The sequence below is a fragment of the Petaurus breviceps genome, unplaced genomic scaffold (genome assembly GCF_028583685.1).
Source record: "Petaurus breviceps papuanus isolate PSGF00001 unplaced genomic scaffold, PetGlider_PUasm1.0 490, whole genome shotgun sequence".
Classification (NCBI taxonomy): Eukaryota; Metazoa; Chordata; class Mammalia; order Diprotodontia; family Petauridae; genus Petaurus; species Petaurus breviceps.
Window position 1 is genome coordinate 11,408,885 of NW_027186352.1, and position 12,909 is coordinate 11,421,793.

Consider the following 12,909-nt stretch of genomic DNA (forward strand, 5'->3'; position numbering starts at 1 on the left):
ACCATCTTCCTTGAAGAGCCCTTCTCAGCAGGGCCAGGATGGCCTGGCAGCAAAGGACAGTGGGTCAGGGGAGAGATGGTGACCGAAAGGGCTCCTCAAATATCTGACTCCCCCTCCCTCCAGTATTTCCTCACCAGGAAACTTGATCTTTAGCTAGAGAAAGGCCAGGACACAGTGAGCCTGGGTGCCCCTGCATTCCATCCAGTGTGAAAGCAGGGGCTTGGCAACCAGCTGGGTACAGAGAAAGAAAGAGAAAGCCCTCAGATTCCTTGGGTTAATCTTGATGACAAGAAAGTCTGATTGCTGTCCTCACCATCACTTGGTAATTGTCTGAACTGTGAACTCCAGACAAAGGACCCTTGCGGCCCTGACCATCTCCCTTGGCCATGCTTTTCTTTGTCTTGGGAGTTCTGCCTTTATTAGCGCTAATGGTGACTCTGGACGATTGACTTGAATAGTGGGAGCTGGGAATGATTGTCCTAGCCTCAAAACAGTTACCTGGGACAAAGGCCACCGTGTTCATCTCTCAGGCAGACCCCAGGAGTTGGAGCCCAAGGATATGTAGTGGCTGTTTCTGGAGGGCATCTCCTATCAAGGGCTAGTGTCCGAGTAGATTGAAATCATGGTGGTGGGCACCAGGATGTGGATGAAACTTTGGGGACAAGGAAGGGAATTGCCAGAGGGTGCTGCCCCAGAGCTTGTCAGAGCCCCAAGTTTCTCTGGGTCTCCCTTAGTTCTGTGTTTCCAGTCTTGGGAACGTGTAATAGATAATTATGGAGTTTGGGACAACTTTAAAGTTCCTAGGAGACTTTCTGAGGGAAGGGGCAGCTCATTCATTCTGGGGAGCTGAATTCCACAATGGGGAGCCTGAGCCTCTCTCCCTCAGTGCACCTTTCAGGCCAATTGTCCCACATTCCTCCCTTCAGGCCCCGAGGTGGCTGCATTTTAGCCGTGGATGAGGAAATCACTCTTATCACTGAGTACTTTACACTGTGGGTCAAGTTCATCCTTTCAGCGTCCCTCCCTTGGTCTGGCTTTTGGGGGTGGGTCACCGGGCCTCATCTCGATGGTAGGGCTTGTCACCCCAAGCCCTCAGGGCCGGGCTGGGCCCGAGGTTGGTCCATCTGAGAAGCTTGGCCTTGTTGAGGGAGTGCAGGCTCCCCTGAGGCTTGGGCTATGTACTGGCTGCCAGTGTCCTTCCTTCTGTTTTCACTCTACATGTCACCTTTTCCTTCCTTCTTGAGAGCGCCGCATTTTCTGGCCACGTAACCAGATAACCAAGTGGTGATAGAGTGAGTTTATTGGGGCAGGAGCCAGTGATTCATCTTCCCCTCTCAGGGCAGCCTAGACTGTCATAGGCAAAGGCCGGAGAACCGTGTCTGGTGACGATTTCTGATAGAAACCCGGGGCCTGGCCTTCTCTGGGGGAGCACCGTCCTAAATGCCACTCACTGATGAGACAGAGGCAGCAAAGCCAGCTCAGGCTGGTCATGGCTTTTATTGGCCACAAGCTGAGCTGAGGTCGCTGGCCTCCCTGGAGACTTTTCAGGTCCTGGAATGGGTGGGTGAGCTGTTAAGGTGTATGGTTATGCCCAGGTATAGAGGAAGGTTGCTTCAAGGCCAGGAAGGGGAGTGGGGGCTGGCAGCAGGAGGAAGGCCAAGGAGGCTGCCACGGGTGGCATCATCTCCGGCCAGGCCCTGGCTTTGTCAAAGGCACCCACGGGGTAGTGGAGGGAAGGCCACAGCCCCTGCCTGGTGTCCAGGCCACACTCCTCGGGTGGAGATGCTCTAGAATTCTCTTCCTGAGCCTGGGTTTTCAAGAGAAGTTGAAGGCCCAAGGATCACCAAGTCATTCTCCAGGCTTTTGGGCCCTGATGTACATTGCTGTGATCCCACTGAATTTGTGATGGGATGATTGCTAGGCCTTTGCTTCTTGGTGGAATCTGGGAAATGCTGGCCCAGAAACACAGGCATATCCCTCTTCCTGTAAGGAGGGCCTTTGATGTCCACTTGGAAGGGACTAATCCCCCAGTGAGGTGTCCAGCAGGAGAAGTCCTCAAGTCAGTCAATCTACAAGCATTTAGGAAGCAACTAGTATGTTCTGGGAATACAAAGAAAGACCGAGCTAGTCCCTGCAGAAAAGCAGACTCTTCCCAGCCTTGGCTGGCCTAGGTGGGAGGCCCTAACCAGGTGGCCCCCCCCCCCAAGGGGCTTGTTCTGCATTTGCCGAGACAGTGCCTTGAGGTTTGCTTTCCCAGGTTCTTGTGAGTTGGAATTATACTTTCAAGTCATCATTTTTTAGGGGAAAAACTCCTCCTCTATGGATAGGGTCTGTGGAGTGACACTGTGTGGGGCTGCCTTGGTTTTCCCCTCTGTAAAATGGAGTGCTAATGTCAGTTAGCTATTGTGTCTCCTTCCCAGGGGTCATGGACATGGAGGGAGGCAGGCAGGGCTTCTGGAGGCAGAGGGTCTGGGTTCAAGTCCACCTTCGACCCTTACTACTTGTGTGAGTCACTTTGACCTGCTTAGGCCTTAGTTTCCTCACCTGTAAAGAACGGTGTTGAGTCAAATGGCTTTTAAGATCCTGGGTTCAAATGTTGCCTTGGATGCTTGTCATGTATGACGTTGGGGGAGTTACTGCATCTCTGTGGGCCTCCATTTTCTTGCCTGTAGAGTGAGTGGGCTGGCCTAGCTGGCCTCTGAGGTCTCTCCTGGCACGAGGACTAGCCTCTGACAAGCATTTTGCCTGTCTTAAGGCCCCATAAAGATGTCAGCTGTTATTCTCTTTGCAAAGTGCGTACCTTGTGACAACCCTGGGCAGCGGGTGGGTAGCACAAGTCTGACTATTCTCGTTCTACAGGTGGGGAAACTGAGGCTTGTAGGGCCTTGCCTCTGGCCACACCGGGAGACTGCTTGGGATTCCTCTGTGTTGCCCTTGGGAGGCCTCTGCTGAGGTGGGTGGCGAAGCTCATGGGCCCTGAGCATTCCTGGTATCGTCCAGTATTCCCTAGAAACAAATAACTGGACCCCGGAGGCTTTATTTTGAAGCCATCAGTTGACCAGAAGGAAGAAGGGGGTTGAGAGCTCCAGGGCCAAGGCACTGGACTATACCCCGTCTCTTTCATCAAGGAGACCCCAGGGAGAGAGATCAGAAGGAATCTGATGAAGTTATGGGAGAGCCATGGGCCCCTTGTGCTAGCTGGGGAGACTGAGGCTAGTGGATCTCAATGGCACCTTGGAGGCCACTAGGCTGCCTGCCTACAGAAGGGTCAGAAAAGGAGCAGGGACCCCCATTCTCCATGTGAATTGTACAGAAACCTTTGGGAATGTTTGCTCCCTGCTTAGGCCCTGGCCTCACTTCCACTCCCCAGTCAGCCTGCTAAGCTCCCCTCTATCCTTGAGCCTGCTACAGGAGAGCAGAGGACAGGAGAGAGCTGTCCTGTTGGCGATGATGGGCATTAAAGGGGTGACCAGCCCACTGGAGGAAGGGCGAGGCGTGGGAGATGGGGCTTCTCCCCTTCCTCCTTCCTCCAGCCCCCAGGCTCCCTCCATCACTGTTGGGAAGGGAATGCTGAGCATGGGATGGGAGGCAGCTCGGCATCATGGCCAGAGCCCTGGCACCAAACGCCCTGGGTGCAAATCTTAGCTCCAGGCCTTCCTGTCTGGACTCTTTCATCTGCCATATGAGGGTTGGACTTTGCCTTCTAAGGTCTCTCCTGGGTCTAGATCAGTCAGTCAAGAAGCATTTATTTAATTCCTGTGGCGTGCCAGGTGTGGTGCTTGGTGCTGGATCCAAGATCATAGGAAACCTCTGTCAGGGGAGGCCTCTAGTGACTGGAAGCCCCTGGGCCCTTCTCTCTTCTGTGCCCTGGGGGTAAATGGTCCTGAAATGTGAGCGGTTCACAAACTGTTGAGCCCGATCAGTTACTGTGTGAACTCCCGTGTCTCAGGCACATTCAGTAGCTCAGCGGTTCCCTGGCTAAGCTCTCCCCTCAGACACCTGCATACGGAGAACATTCTGGTGAATCCAGAACAAAGGGCCCAGGCAGGCCAGCAGCGGTTCTCCTGTGCTCCCCAGGTAGACCCACGGAGCAGGGGAGCTCTGACCTCTTCCATCCTGACCTGTCAAGCTCACTCACAAACTCACTTTTTCTGTGAGTATGTGTGTGGGGTGTGTGTTGTGTGAGTGTGTGGGGTGTGGTGTGTGTATGTGTGTGTGAGTATGTATGTGTGGTATGTGTATGTGTGTGGTGTGTGTCGTGTGTGGTATGTGTGAGTGTATGTGTGGTGTGGTATGTGTATGTGTGTGTGAGGTGTGTTTGTGTGCGTGTGTGTGTGTGGTGTGAGTGTATAGTGTGTGTGGTATGTGTGAGTGAGTGTATGTGTGGTGTGTAGTGTGTGTGTGGTGTGTGTGAGTGTATGTGTGGTATGTGCATGTGTGTGTGGCATGTATATGTGTGGTGTGTGTGAATGTATGTGTGGTGTGTGAGTGTATGTGTGGTGTGTATGTGTGGTGTGTGTGTGATGTGTGTGTTGTGTGTGTGTGAGTGTATGTGTGGTGTAGTATGTGTATGTGTGTGTGTGGTGTGTTTGTGTGTGTATAGAATGCTGTTGTGGGAAATGGCAGGCCCCTGTTCCTGGGTTCTGGCCCCCGGAGCTTCCGGGTCTGTGCCACGGGGCAGGGCAGTGCTGGCCTGCAGGTTCACCCATCCTCCTGAGATGCCCCAAACCAGGGCAGACCACATGAGTGTAAGGAGATACTGAGGCATGCAGGGAGTGGAGCCCCCGGCATGGCTGAGGGAGGGAGGGATACTGGGGAGAAGAGGCGCCTGGGGGCCCCAGAAGCAGCTGAGATGAGACCTTGGGTCCTGCCTGAGGGAGCTGGTGAGACCCGAGTGAGCGATCTGGGGCCTGCTAACTGGCCCCCTCTCAGGCCCTGATAGAGGGCCCAGCCTGCTGGGCTTTGGGAACAAAGCACAGGTATTTCTGCTCTCTCCCCTGGGGAGAGGCAATTTTTGGAGGGCAATTGGGGTTAAGTGATTTGCCCAAGGTCACATGGCTAGTTTTTGTGTTGAGTATTAAGTGTCTGAGCCCAGATTTGAACTTGGGTCCTCCTGACTCCAGGGCTAGTGCCTATTCACTGCACCACCCAGCCACCCCTAGGGGGGGGCGGGGTTATTTTAATCTCTTACCTTGTGCTCTCTGAACTCAAACTCTTCACCTGGGGGATCCTTAATCCCCATTTCTCTTAAAATATTTGGCCTCAAAGGCAAGAACTGGTTGTTGTCCTGACTTTACTTCTAGTGGGGAAGGTCAAAGGCTTGGCTCAGTCTTTGCTTTATAGGCCGTAGGCCCCAAAACACTCATTGCCAAGGAAATGGGAGAGTGGTCTTCTGGCCCAGCCCTAAGAAATCTGAAGTTAGGGTCCATTATTCATTCAGCAAACACTGAGGGCCTGCTAGGATTCATCCAAGGAGCCTGGAACATAGACATGGCTTATTCCAGAATTCCAGGGGGGAAGTGACTTGTCTAAGGTCGCAGGGTAGTGGGGCCTGGACCCAGACTCTTCCTCCTGTCCCAAGTAAGAAGAATGTCCTTTGTTCTTCTTTTCTCCTCCTCTTCCTTTCTGTTCCTCTGCCTTCTTCTCTCCATTTCATTCCTCTTCCTCTTTTGAAACGGAAGAGGAAATTTTGATGAGCTTCCGCTGGAGCCATGGCCGGGCCCAGGATGGAGTCTGCTGCAAAGGGGGATGGGCGGTCTTGTCCAAGGAGCAGCGGGCTCCTGGCCTGCCCTGTGTGGTCTGTCCTTGGGCCTCGAAGCCTCCGAGCTCCCCTTCTGCTCGAGAGGGAGATACCTGTCCAGAGGCTTGGTGCTGTGAAGATCAACTTCCCTGGTTGGCCCAGCTCCTCGATGCCCCTGCCCACCAGCTGCCCACTTGCCCCAAGACCTCATGCCAAGAAGGGCAGCCCCCTGGAACACGTCTTCCACGGCAGTGGTGGAGGGAGAAATCGGGCGATGGGAGCCGTCTGGGTAGCGGATGAGCAAATGTTTTTAAAAGCAGAGATGATTACATTGACCACAGTCCTAACATGGTAGGACAGCCAAGGCTCCTTCATGGGATCTCCGCCTGCCGTGTCATTGTCATCAGAACCACTTGGTTCCCTGGCCGGGCCGCTCTTGGGCTGTGCCAGGCCTCTCCTGGGCTGCCCTGGTCCCTGCATCTGCCCGATTCTCTGGCCAGGCTTCTGCGGCTCGTGGCTGGTCCTCTTTTATGTGGATGGACAGTCACAGCCCTGCTTCTCACACAAAGACCATGTGGACACTCCAGCGGAGGGCTGAGCTCGGGCACAGTTATGGTTGACAGGCCTCTGGTTGGTTCTGTCAGTGACTTTATTTATTTTTTGTTTTTTGGTTGCCGATACCCTGACCGCTGCACATCAGTCAGCTTCCTGTAAGCCTTCAGCAGTCACATGGTGATTCAGAGGCAGATTACACATGTCTCGCCTCAGCTTTGGAAAAAGCAACAATTATAAATATTACCCTCTGATTACCGTTTCCCTGGGTGTCACGGCTCTTGCTGTATTTCTAACTTGGAGTGGGACAGCTCAAAAGAGCAGCAAATTGTATTTCTCAGCAGTCTGTCAGAAAGGAGCAGGACATTTCAGGGAGAAAAAAAAAAAAACAGCCGAGCCGAGGGGTAATTGGTTGCAGCTGCCCAGACTCAAGGCTCTGCCTGCAGCGGCCATCAGTACAGGCACTGACTGGGGTGTTTGCACAGGCTTAAAGGGACCCTTCAGAAACTAACCAGGGGGGCAGTTTTTAAAAAAACAAAGCCACATTCTTTCCCCCATTCTCCCCCCAAAATAACCAACCCCTGAGGTAGAAAATAACATATCACTGTGTGTATCTACGTAGCTTTAGGGGAATGTCCTAATATTGGAATTACATGTGGTCTTTCTGACAAGGCCAAGATTGGGCCGAAAGGAAGAGTCCTGTGGCCCAAGCCGCTGGCTGAAGCTTCATCTGGTCCAACCCTCTCATTTTAGAAGCAGACATGAAGGCTCAGAGAGGTGAATGACTTGCCCAAGGTCACTGAGCAGGGAGGCAAAGTGAAACCCAGCTGGAGTTGGGCCTCAGACTCTGGGGCATTCTTCTACCTTTGACGCCATACCGTGGTGCTTGTGGACCTTCATTGAGTTGGGTTGACTCAGGTGGTCGGGTGCCATTCTGCTAGGCCCTTCTTCAGCTGCCTGGAGAGACCTTCTCTCTTGTTAAGAGTGGTCGGCTCCCAAACCAGAAGTGTCAAGGCCTGAATCAACGTCTCTGTGACCTCGTTTCCAAAGTCAGCGTTTGGGGACACATTTGCAGTGTGGACTCCCCTCACTCTCGGAGCTGATGGAAGCAATTCTTAATCCCTTTGGGCTGGACATGACAGGACATGAGGCCCTGGGCGCAGGCCTAGTGCCCAGGGGCATCACCCCCAATGCTTCCTTCTTTCTTGAAGCAGCCAGGAAGCTGCCTGCATACTCTGCCCTCTCTAGCATCACAGGCCCTGGATGTGTAGAGGTCATTCCAAAGCAGGGAATTCCTTCTGAGGAGGCCCAAAAGCAGATGAAGCCTCCCTCAGTAGTGTGAGAATTCCTTTTCTTTATGGTGGGTCTTGGCAATTAGGAGGAGCCCTCATATTTTAAGTTAGGAAAAGGGGGGTCTGGATGCCAGACTGTTTTCAATGAGACTCAGCCTGATTGCTTGTGAGAACACCCAGTAACTTGAGCTGAGCAGGTGTCGTCCAGCACTGACCCCACTGTGAGACGTTCTAACTATGAATAGCAAAGACTGATCTGTGATGTGGAAGGCAGGGCCTGCTGGAGCAGGGTTGATCTGTGCCTATGCTGAATGCACACTCTTCCTGAGGAAGGTGGGGCCTTCCAGAGGGGAGAGGGGGGTTCTCTAGAGCAGTCAGCTTCCCCCAAAGGCTGCTCCTGGTTGATGTCAAGTGAGGGGCCGTAGAAGTGATCCTGGGCTCCTGAGGCCTGTGCAGAAGTTTGGCCAGGCTCTGCCATCCGGGCCTGGTGGCAGACCAGTGAGCTCCGAGAGGCCCATCACCAGAGGGTCAGCTACCAGGGATGGATCTTTGGGCCTCGGTCACTCACAAAGAGCCGTTCACTTAGACATAGACCAAATTTGATCTGATCTGGGTTGGTGGAGGCAGTGGCTGTACCCATGAGAGCGTAAATCCTGGAAGGAAGATGTTAGAACCAGAAGGAGCCTTCAGAGCTGGTCCCACCGTCACATTTTGTAGATGATGGATTGGCAGTCGTGGGGATGGGCAGCTTGCCCCCACTTTGCTTAGCCATGGAGTCAGGACTCTGCTGCCAGGTGGGTGGGTTCTCCATGTTCTCCCCCCTCTCCCATCCCCCCGCCTTCTTCTTTCCTTACTTTCCCTCACGGTAACCGCTTCCCAGGCTTTGAAGAGGTTTGCTCCCTTTTCTCCAGAGCTTCTCCCAGCTCAGGGGGGAAGGACCCTGGTGCTGTGGGAAGCATCGAGCGTCTGGGTAGCCCAGCTGGCTTGTTTCACAGCTCCAATATGTTCCAGGTCACACCAGAGCTCTTGGTACAGCTGGGCCACATCTGGCCAACTTATGACAGCTGGGGATGGGGCGTGAGGCTATCAGCAATGTGTAGGGAGTGGGCTCTGCTAACGAAGCTGAAGGATGTCTAGCCACTTGCTTCCAAGCCCAGCTCTGGGAAAGCTGGGGCAGAAGCTCACGGAGAATCCCTGTTTCCCCTTCCCTTAGTAGCAGTGAGGATGAGGACGCTTTGCTTCCTTGGGCATCTCTCTGGGGTGGGAGGGATGCGTCTTTTGGAAGATGGATTGGATTTGATCTCAGAGGGCACAACCAGGAACAGCAAGGTGGGTGTCCCAAGGAGGCAGCTTTTAGCTCTGTGTTAGAAGAAGCTTGTGACTGATGGGAGCTCTCTGAAAGGGATGAGCGTACTGGGCGGTGGGTGAGTGCTTGTGCAGGACGTGGCGGGAGGTCCCACTTGGATTGGTGAACTGAGCTCCCTTCCAGCCTGAGATGATAGAATTCTGTCACTTATTAGACTTTATATGTCTTTAGTCTACTAATATATAGTTATTAGACTTCATATGCATATACATATATATTTATAAAATTCTTTAATTTATTAGATGTCACTGGGTCCTTGAGCTCACTGATATGAGTACTCCCTCCAAGCCTGTAGGCTACAACCCATCTGCACTTGCCTATCCTGTCCAACCCTTGCCACGTCCTCTTATAAATACCCTGTGGCTGGGAGCAGGTTACCAGTGTGGCCCCCTGGCTGAACATCTGTCTAGATCTCACACTCTTCCCCAGGACCAACCCAGCTCCTTTTCTAGGCTCACCTTCCTGGGTAGCTCCTCTGATGCCTCTTGTCTTGTGAGAAATTCATCATTGGTGGTATGCGACAGCCTGTCTATCCCTTCTGCACTGACCTCACCCCATTGCCCTTTGGTTTAATTTGGCAAGCAAACACCACTGTGTCACCCCAAATTTTAATTTGTCAAAGATTGTGGTGTTCCCAGAATGTTGGTGTTAAATGTGTTTTTTTTTGTTTAGTTTCCCAAATACGTTTACTTCATTAATTTGTCTAGTTCATTAATTATTATATTCATTTTTGTGTGCTTGGAGAAAGGGAAATACATATAGATGTCACAGAGAGAAAGACATGTGATGAGTGAGTCAGCCAAGCCTGAAGCCATTGACCCCTGATGGCTCCTCACTCCTCACCATGAAGCCAAACCCGTGTGTAGCTGCTGAGCCCTGGGGGCTCATCTCCCCATTGGCTGCTTTCCTCTGTGTTTGCCCCATCCTTAGCCTGAGCAGAGGTGGGCACTCCAGCCCCTTTATCAAGGCCCTTTCCCTGCCGCATACAGCAGTGGTTATGAATCATGACAGAGAACAAACTCTTTACTGAAATTCCCTGGCTGTTAAGACCTTCCTTTGATTAGACTCAAAGTGGGTGTTAATGGCTTATTTATGGCCAAAAAATGAACAATGCAGCTTTTGAAAGTTAAGAGTAGAACTCTTCATGCTTTGGGGGAGGAGCTTTTTTTTTTTTTTTTCAAAAAAAAGAAAAAATGCATCCCAACACAACAGCCCAGAGATGGACCTGATGGCAGTGGCTGAGGGCTCCCATCAGTGACTAAAGGTCATCACACTGCCATGCCAAGGTCACGTCTACATTTGGGCTGCTGTCAACCTTAGGGAGTATTCTCATGAGGCTTCTGGAGAAAGGGGGCTCAGCCTTCACTCCCTCTCCTCACATTCACCATCCCTGTGACTCTCCAAGCCTGAACTCTGCTCCTCAGCCCCAGCTCCAAAAAGATATAGGTTGTCTCTGCCTATTAGAATATCTTTTGTGCATTTAGCAAGGCTTCTGGCCCATAGGCAGAGGGGTAGGGACTGGACCTGTACAGAGAACTTTTCCCCAAGGCAGGTCAGCACCTCTCCTTAAATTATAGTCTTAGAGAATTGTCTAAAATATCGAGAGGTTGTCCCTTGCCCAGGGTCATACAGCTAATGGATACGTGTTAGACATGGGAATGGAACCCAGGACTCTTCCTTACTCCAGGGGAGCTAGGCAGCAAAATGGATCAAGGGCTTGGCCTGGAGTCAGGAAGACTTATCTTCCTAGTTCAGATCTGGTCTCAGACTCTTCCTGGTTGTGTGACCCTGGGCAAGTCACCGAGGCCTCCAGGTGCCTTCGATTATGTCTTTGTGTGCGTTGCTCATCTGGCTTTGCCTCTTGCACTCTGTCTCAGTCCCTGTCCCTTCTTGCACACTTCTCAGGATTTATCCTGTGCACTCATATTCTACTGCATTCACATACCATGATTTGTCTAGCCATTCTCCCACTGATGGGATTAAGTGATTGCCCAGGGGCTCTGAGCTTGAGGCAGAACTCAAGCCCACATCTTCCTGGCCCCTTCTGTGCCCAGTGCCTACATGGCTTTTGGGGAATCTTTGCCAGGAGGTAGACATGACTGATAGTTTGCCCTTGGCATAAATTTGAGCTTTCTGTTCACAGCTGGAAGTCTTTGGGAAGACTGGAAGTGACTTCTCCATTGGAAGAAGCCAAGTCCTCCATCCAGTGTATGTGTCTGCTGCTGAGAATGTGTAAAGAATGATCTCAGACCCTAAGGGCCATAGAGCTTGCCTGGTATGATCAGGCAGTGCGGGGCCTGCACACTGCGACTGGCCTCCCCTGCAGGGGGCCAGCTGGCCTTTGCTGGAGTGTGCTGCCATGTCTGTTACCACCACGGGGCCCAAGAACAAAGATAATGGCTCACCCTGTGATGGAATCTGGTGTGTGCCCCAGTCAAGATCCCTCCATCCAGAGGGTGCAGAGGAAGGAGGCCTCATCTTCCCTCCCCGCCCCCAAGAGGTCTTGTGGGATAGTTTACCTGCTCTGGCCTCTCAGTGACTCGCCACTCGCTGGACCTCCCGGATTCCAGCAAGCTCCCTGCTCCTGGATGAGGCCCAGGTGGGGGCAGTACCCTCGGGCCACTGGACCATGCTCCTGGTCTGCATCGTTTCACTCCTCCAGTGCACGGCTTTCAAAGGCCTTCCATACTTAGTCTGAAGCCGACACGGAGCCCCGTCCATCCATTGGCTGATTGGGCGTCTCATCACTCACTTAAGTGGGATGGTGTGACCTGAGGGGTCACCATCACTTCACGCTGTGCTTGCTCTTTTCTCCCCTTTCCCTCTTTCACCTCTCGCTCTCACACACAGTGAGAGCAGTAGAGATTTCCCAGAGATCTTCCTCTGATTACAGTATTCTCCCTCCCACACTGGGATCCAGCCAAACTGGCTTCCTCTCTGTTCCTCACACATACCCCTCCCACTTTTGTATCCCTCTCCCGACCTCCGTGCCTTTGCACTGGCTGTCCCCCAGGCCAGGAATGCCCTCCCCCTCTCTTCAAGGTGCAGATTGTATGTTTTGCTGACCCCTTCGGCCTCTAGGGCCCTCCTTTCCAAATTCTGTTACGTTTGTTCTGTTTACACTTAGGAATGCGGCGGTCTCCCTTCCCATAATTAGGAACTGTTCCACCCTTCTTTGACCTCAGCCCCCTAGCACAGTGCCTGGTACAATCAGCCAGCTGGTCAGCAGCTATTGAGCACTAGCACAGGGAATGCAGAGAGAGGCAAGAGCCCCTGCCCTCAAGGAGCGTGCCATCTAAAGGAGGAGGCGACATGCAGCCACGTGCCAGGGTCGGTGGGAGAGGGAAGGACTGGGGAGGAGTGCCTGCGCCAGGTGGGGCTTAGCGGGGGCTGAAGGAAACCAGGGAGGTCAGTAGCCGAGCGGAGGAGGAGCGTCTTGTTCATGGAGCATCAGGAAGCCAGCGTCCCTGGACCGAAGGGGACGTGGTGGGAGTCACGTGTGAGAAGACTGGGAAGGGAGGAAGGACGGGTGAGGAAGGGCTTGGGCCCTTCTGTGTTTGCCCCCAGAGGCAGAGGGGCCACTGGAGTTTATTGCCGAGCGGGTGACATGATCAGGCCTGTGCTTTAGGGAATCCCTTTGGTAGCTGCATGCATTGGGGTGGGGTAGACTCACCTGCAGGCTGTTGCAACAGTCTGAGTGTGGGGTGGTGAGGGCTATCAGAGGAGAGAAAGGGGCATATTGGGGAGATGCTGCAAAGGCCAAGTCGACAGGCTTTGGCCACAGCTTGGATGTGGACAGAACCCTGAGGGACACCTATGGTTAGAAGTTGTAATCTGGAGAAGGATCCAGAGAGGGAGTGGTCAGAGAGGGAGGAGGAGGGAGGGAGGGAGAGAGAGAGAGAGAGGAGAGAGGAGAGAGGAGAGAGAGAGAGACAGAGAGACAGAGAGAGAGAGAGACA

At 52.9% G+C, this 12,909-nt stretch overlaps 1 protein-coding gene across 1 annotated transcript in view; it reads left to right on the forward strand.

Moving 5' to 3' along the window:
• The window catches only part of FAM53B (family with sequence similarity 53 member B), a 72,527-nt gene that overhangs the window by 21,618 nt on the left and 38,000 nt on the right, over positions 1–12,909 (forward strand). The window lies entirely within an intron of this gene.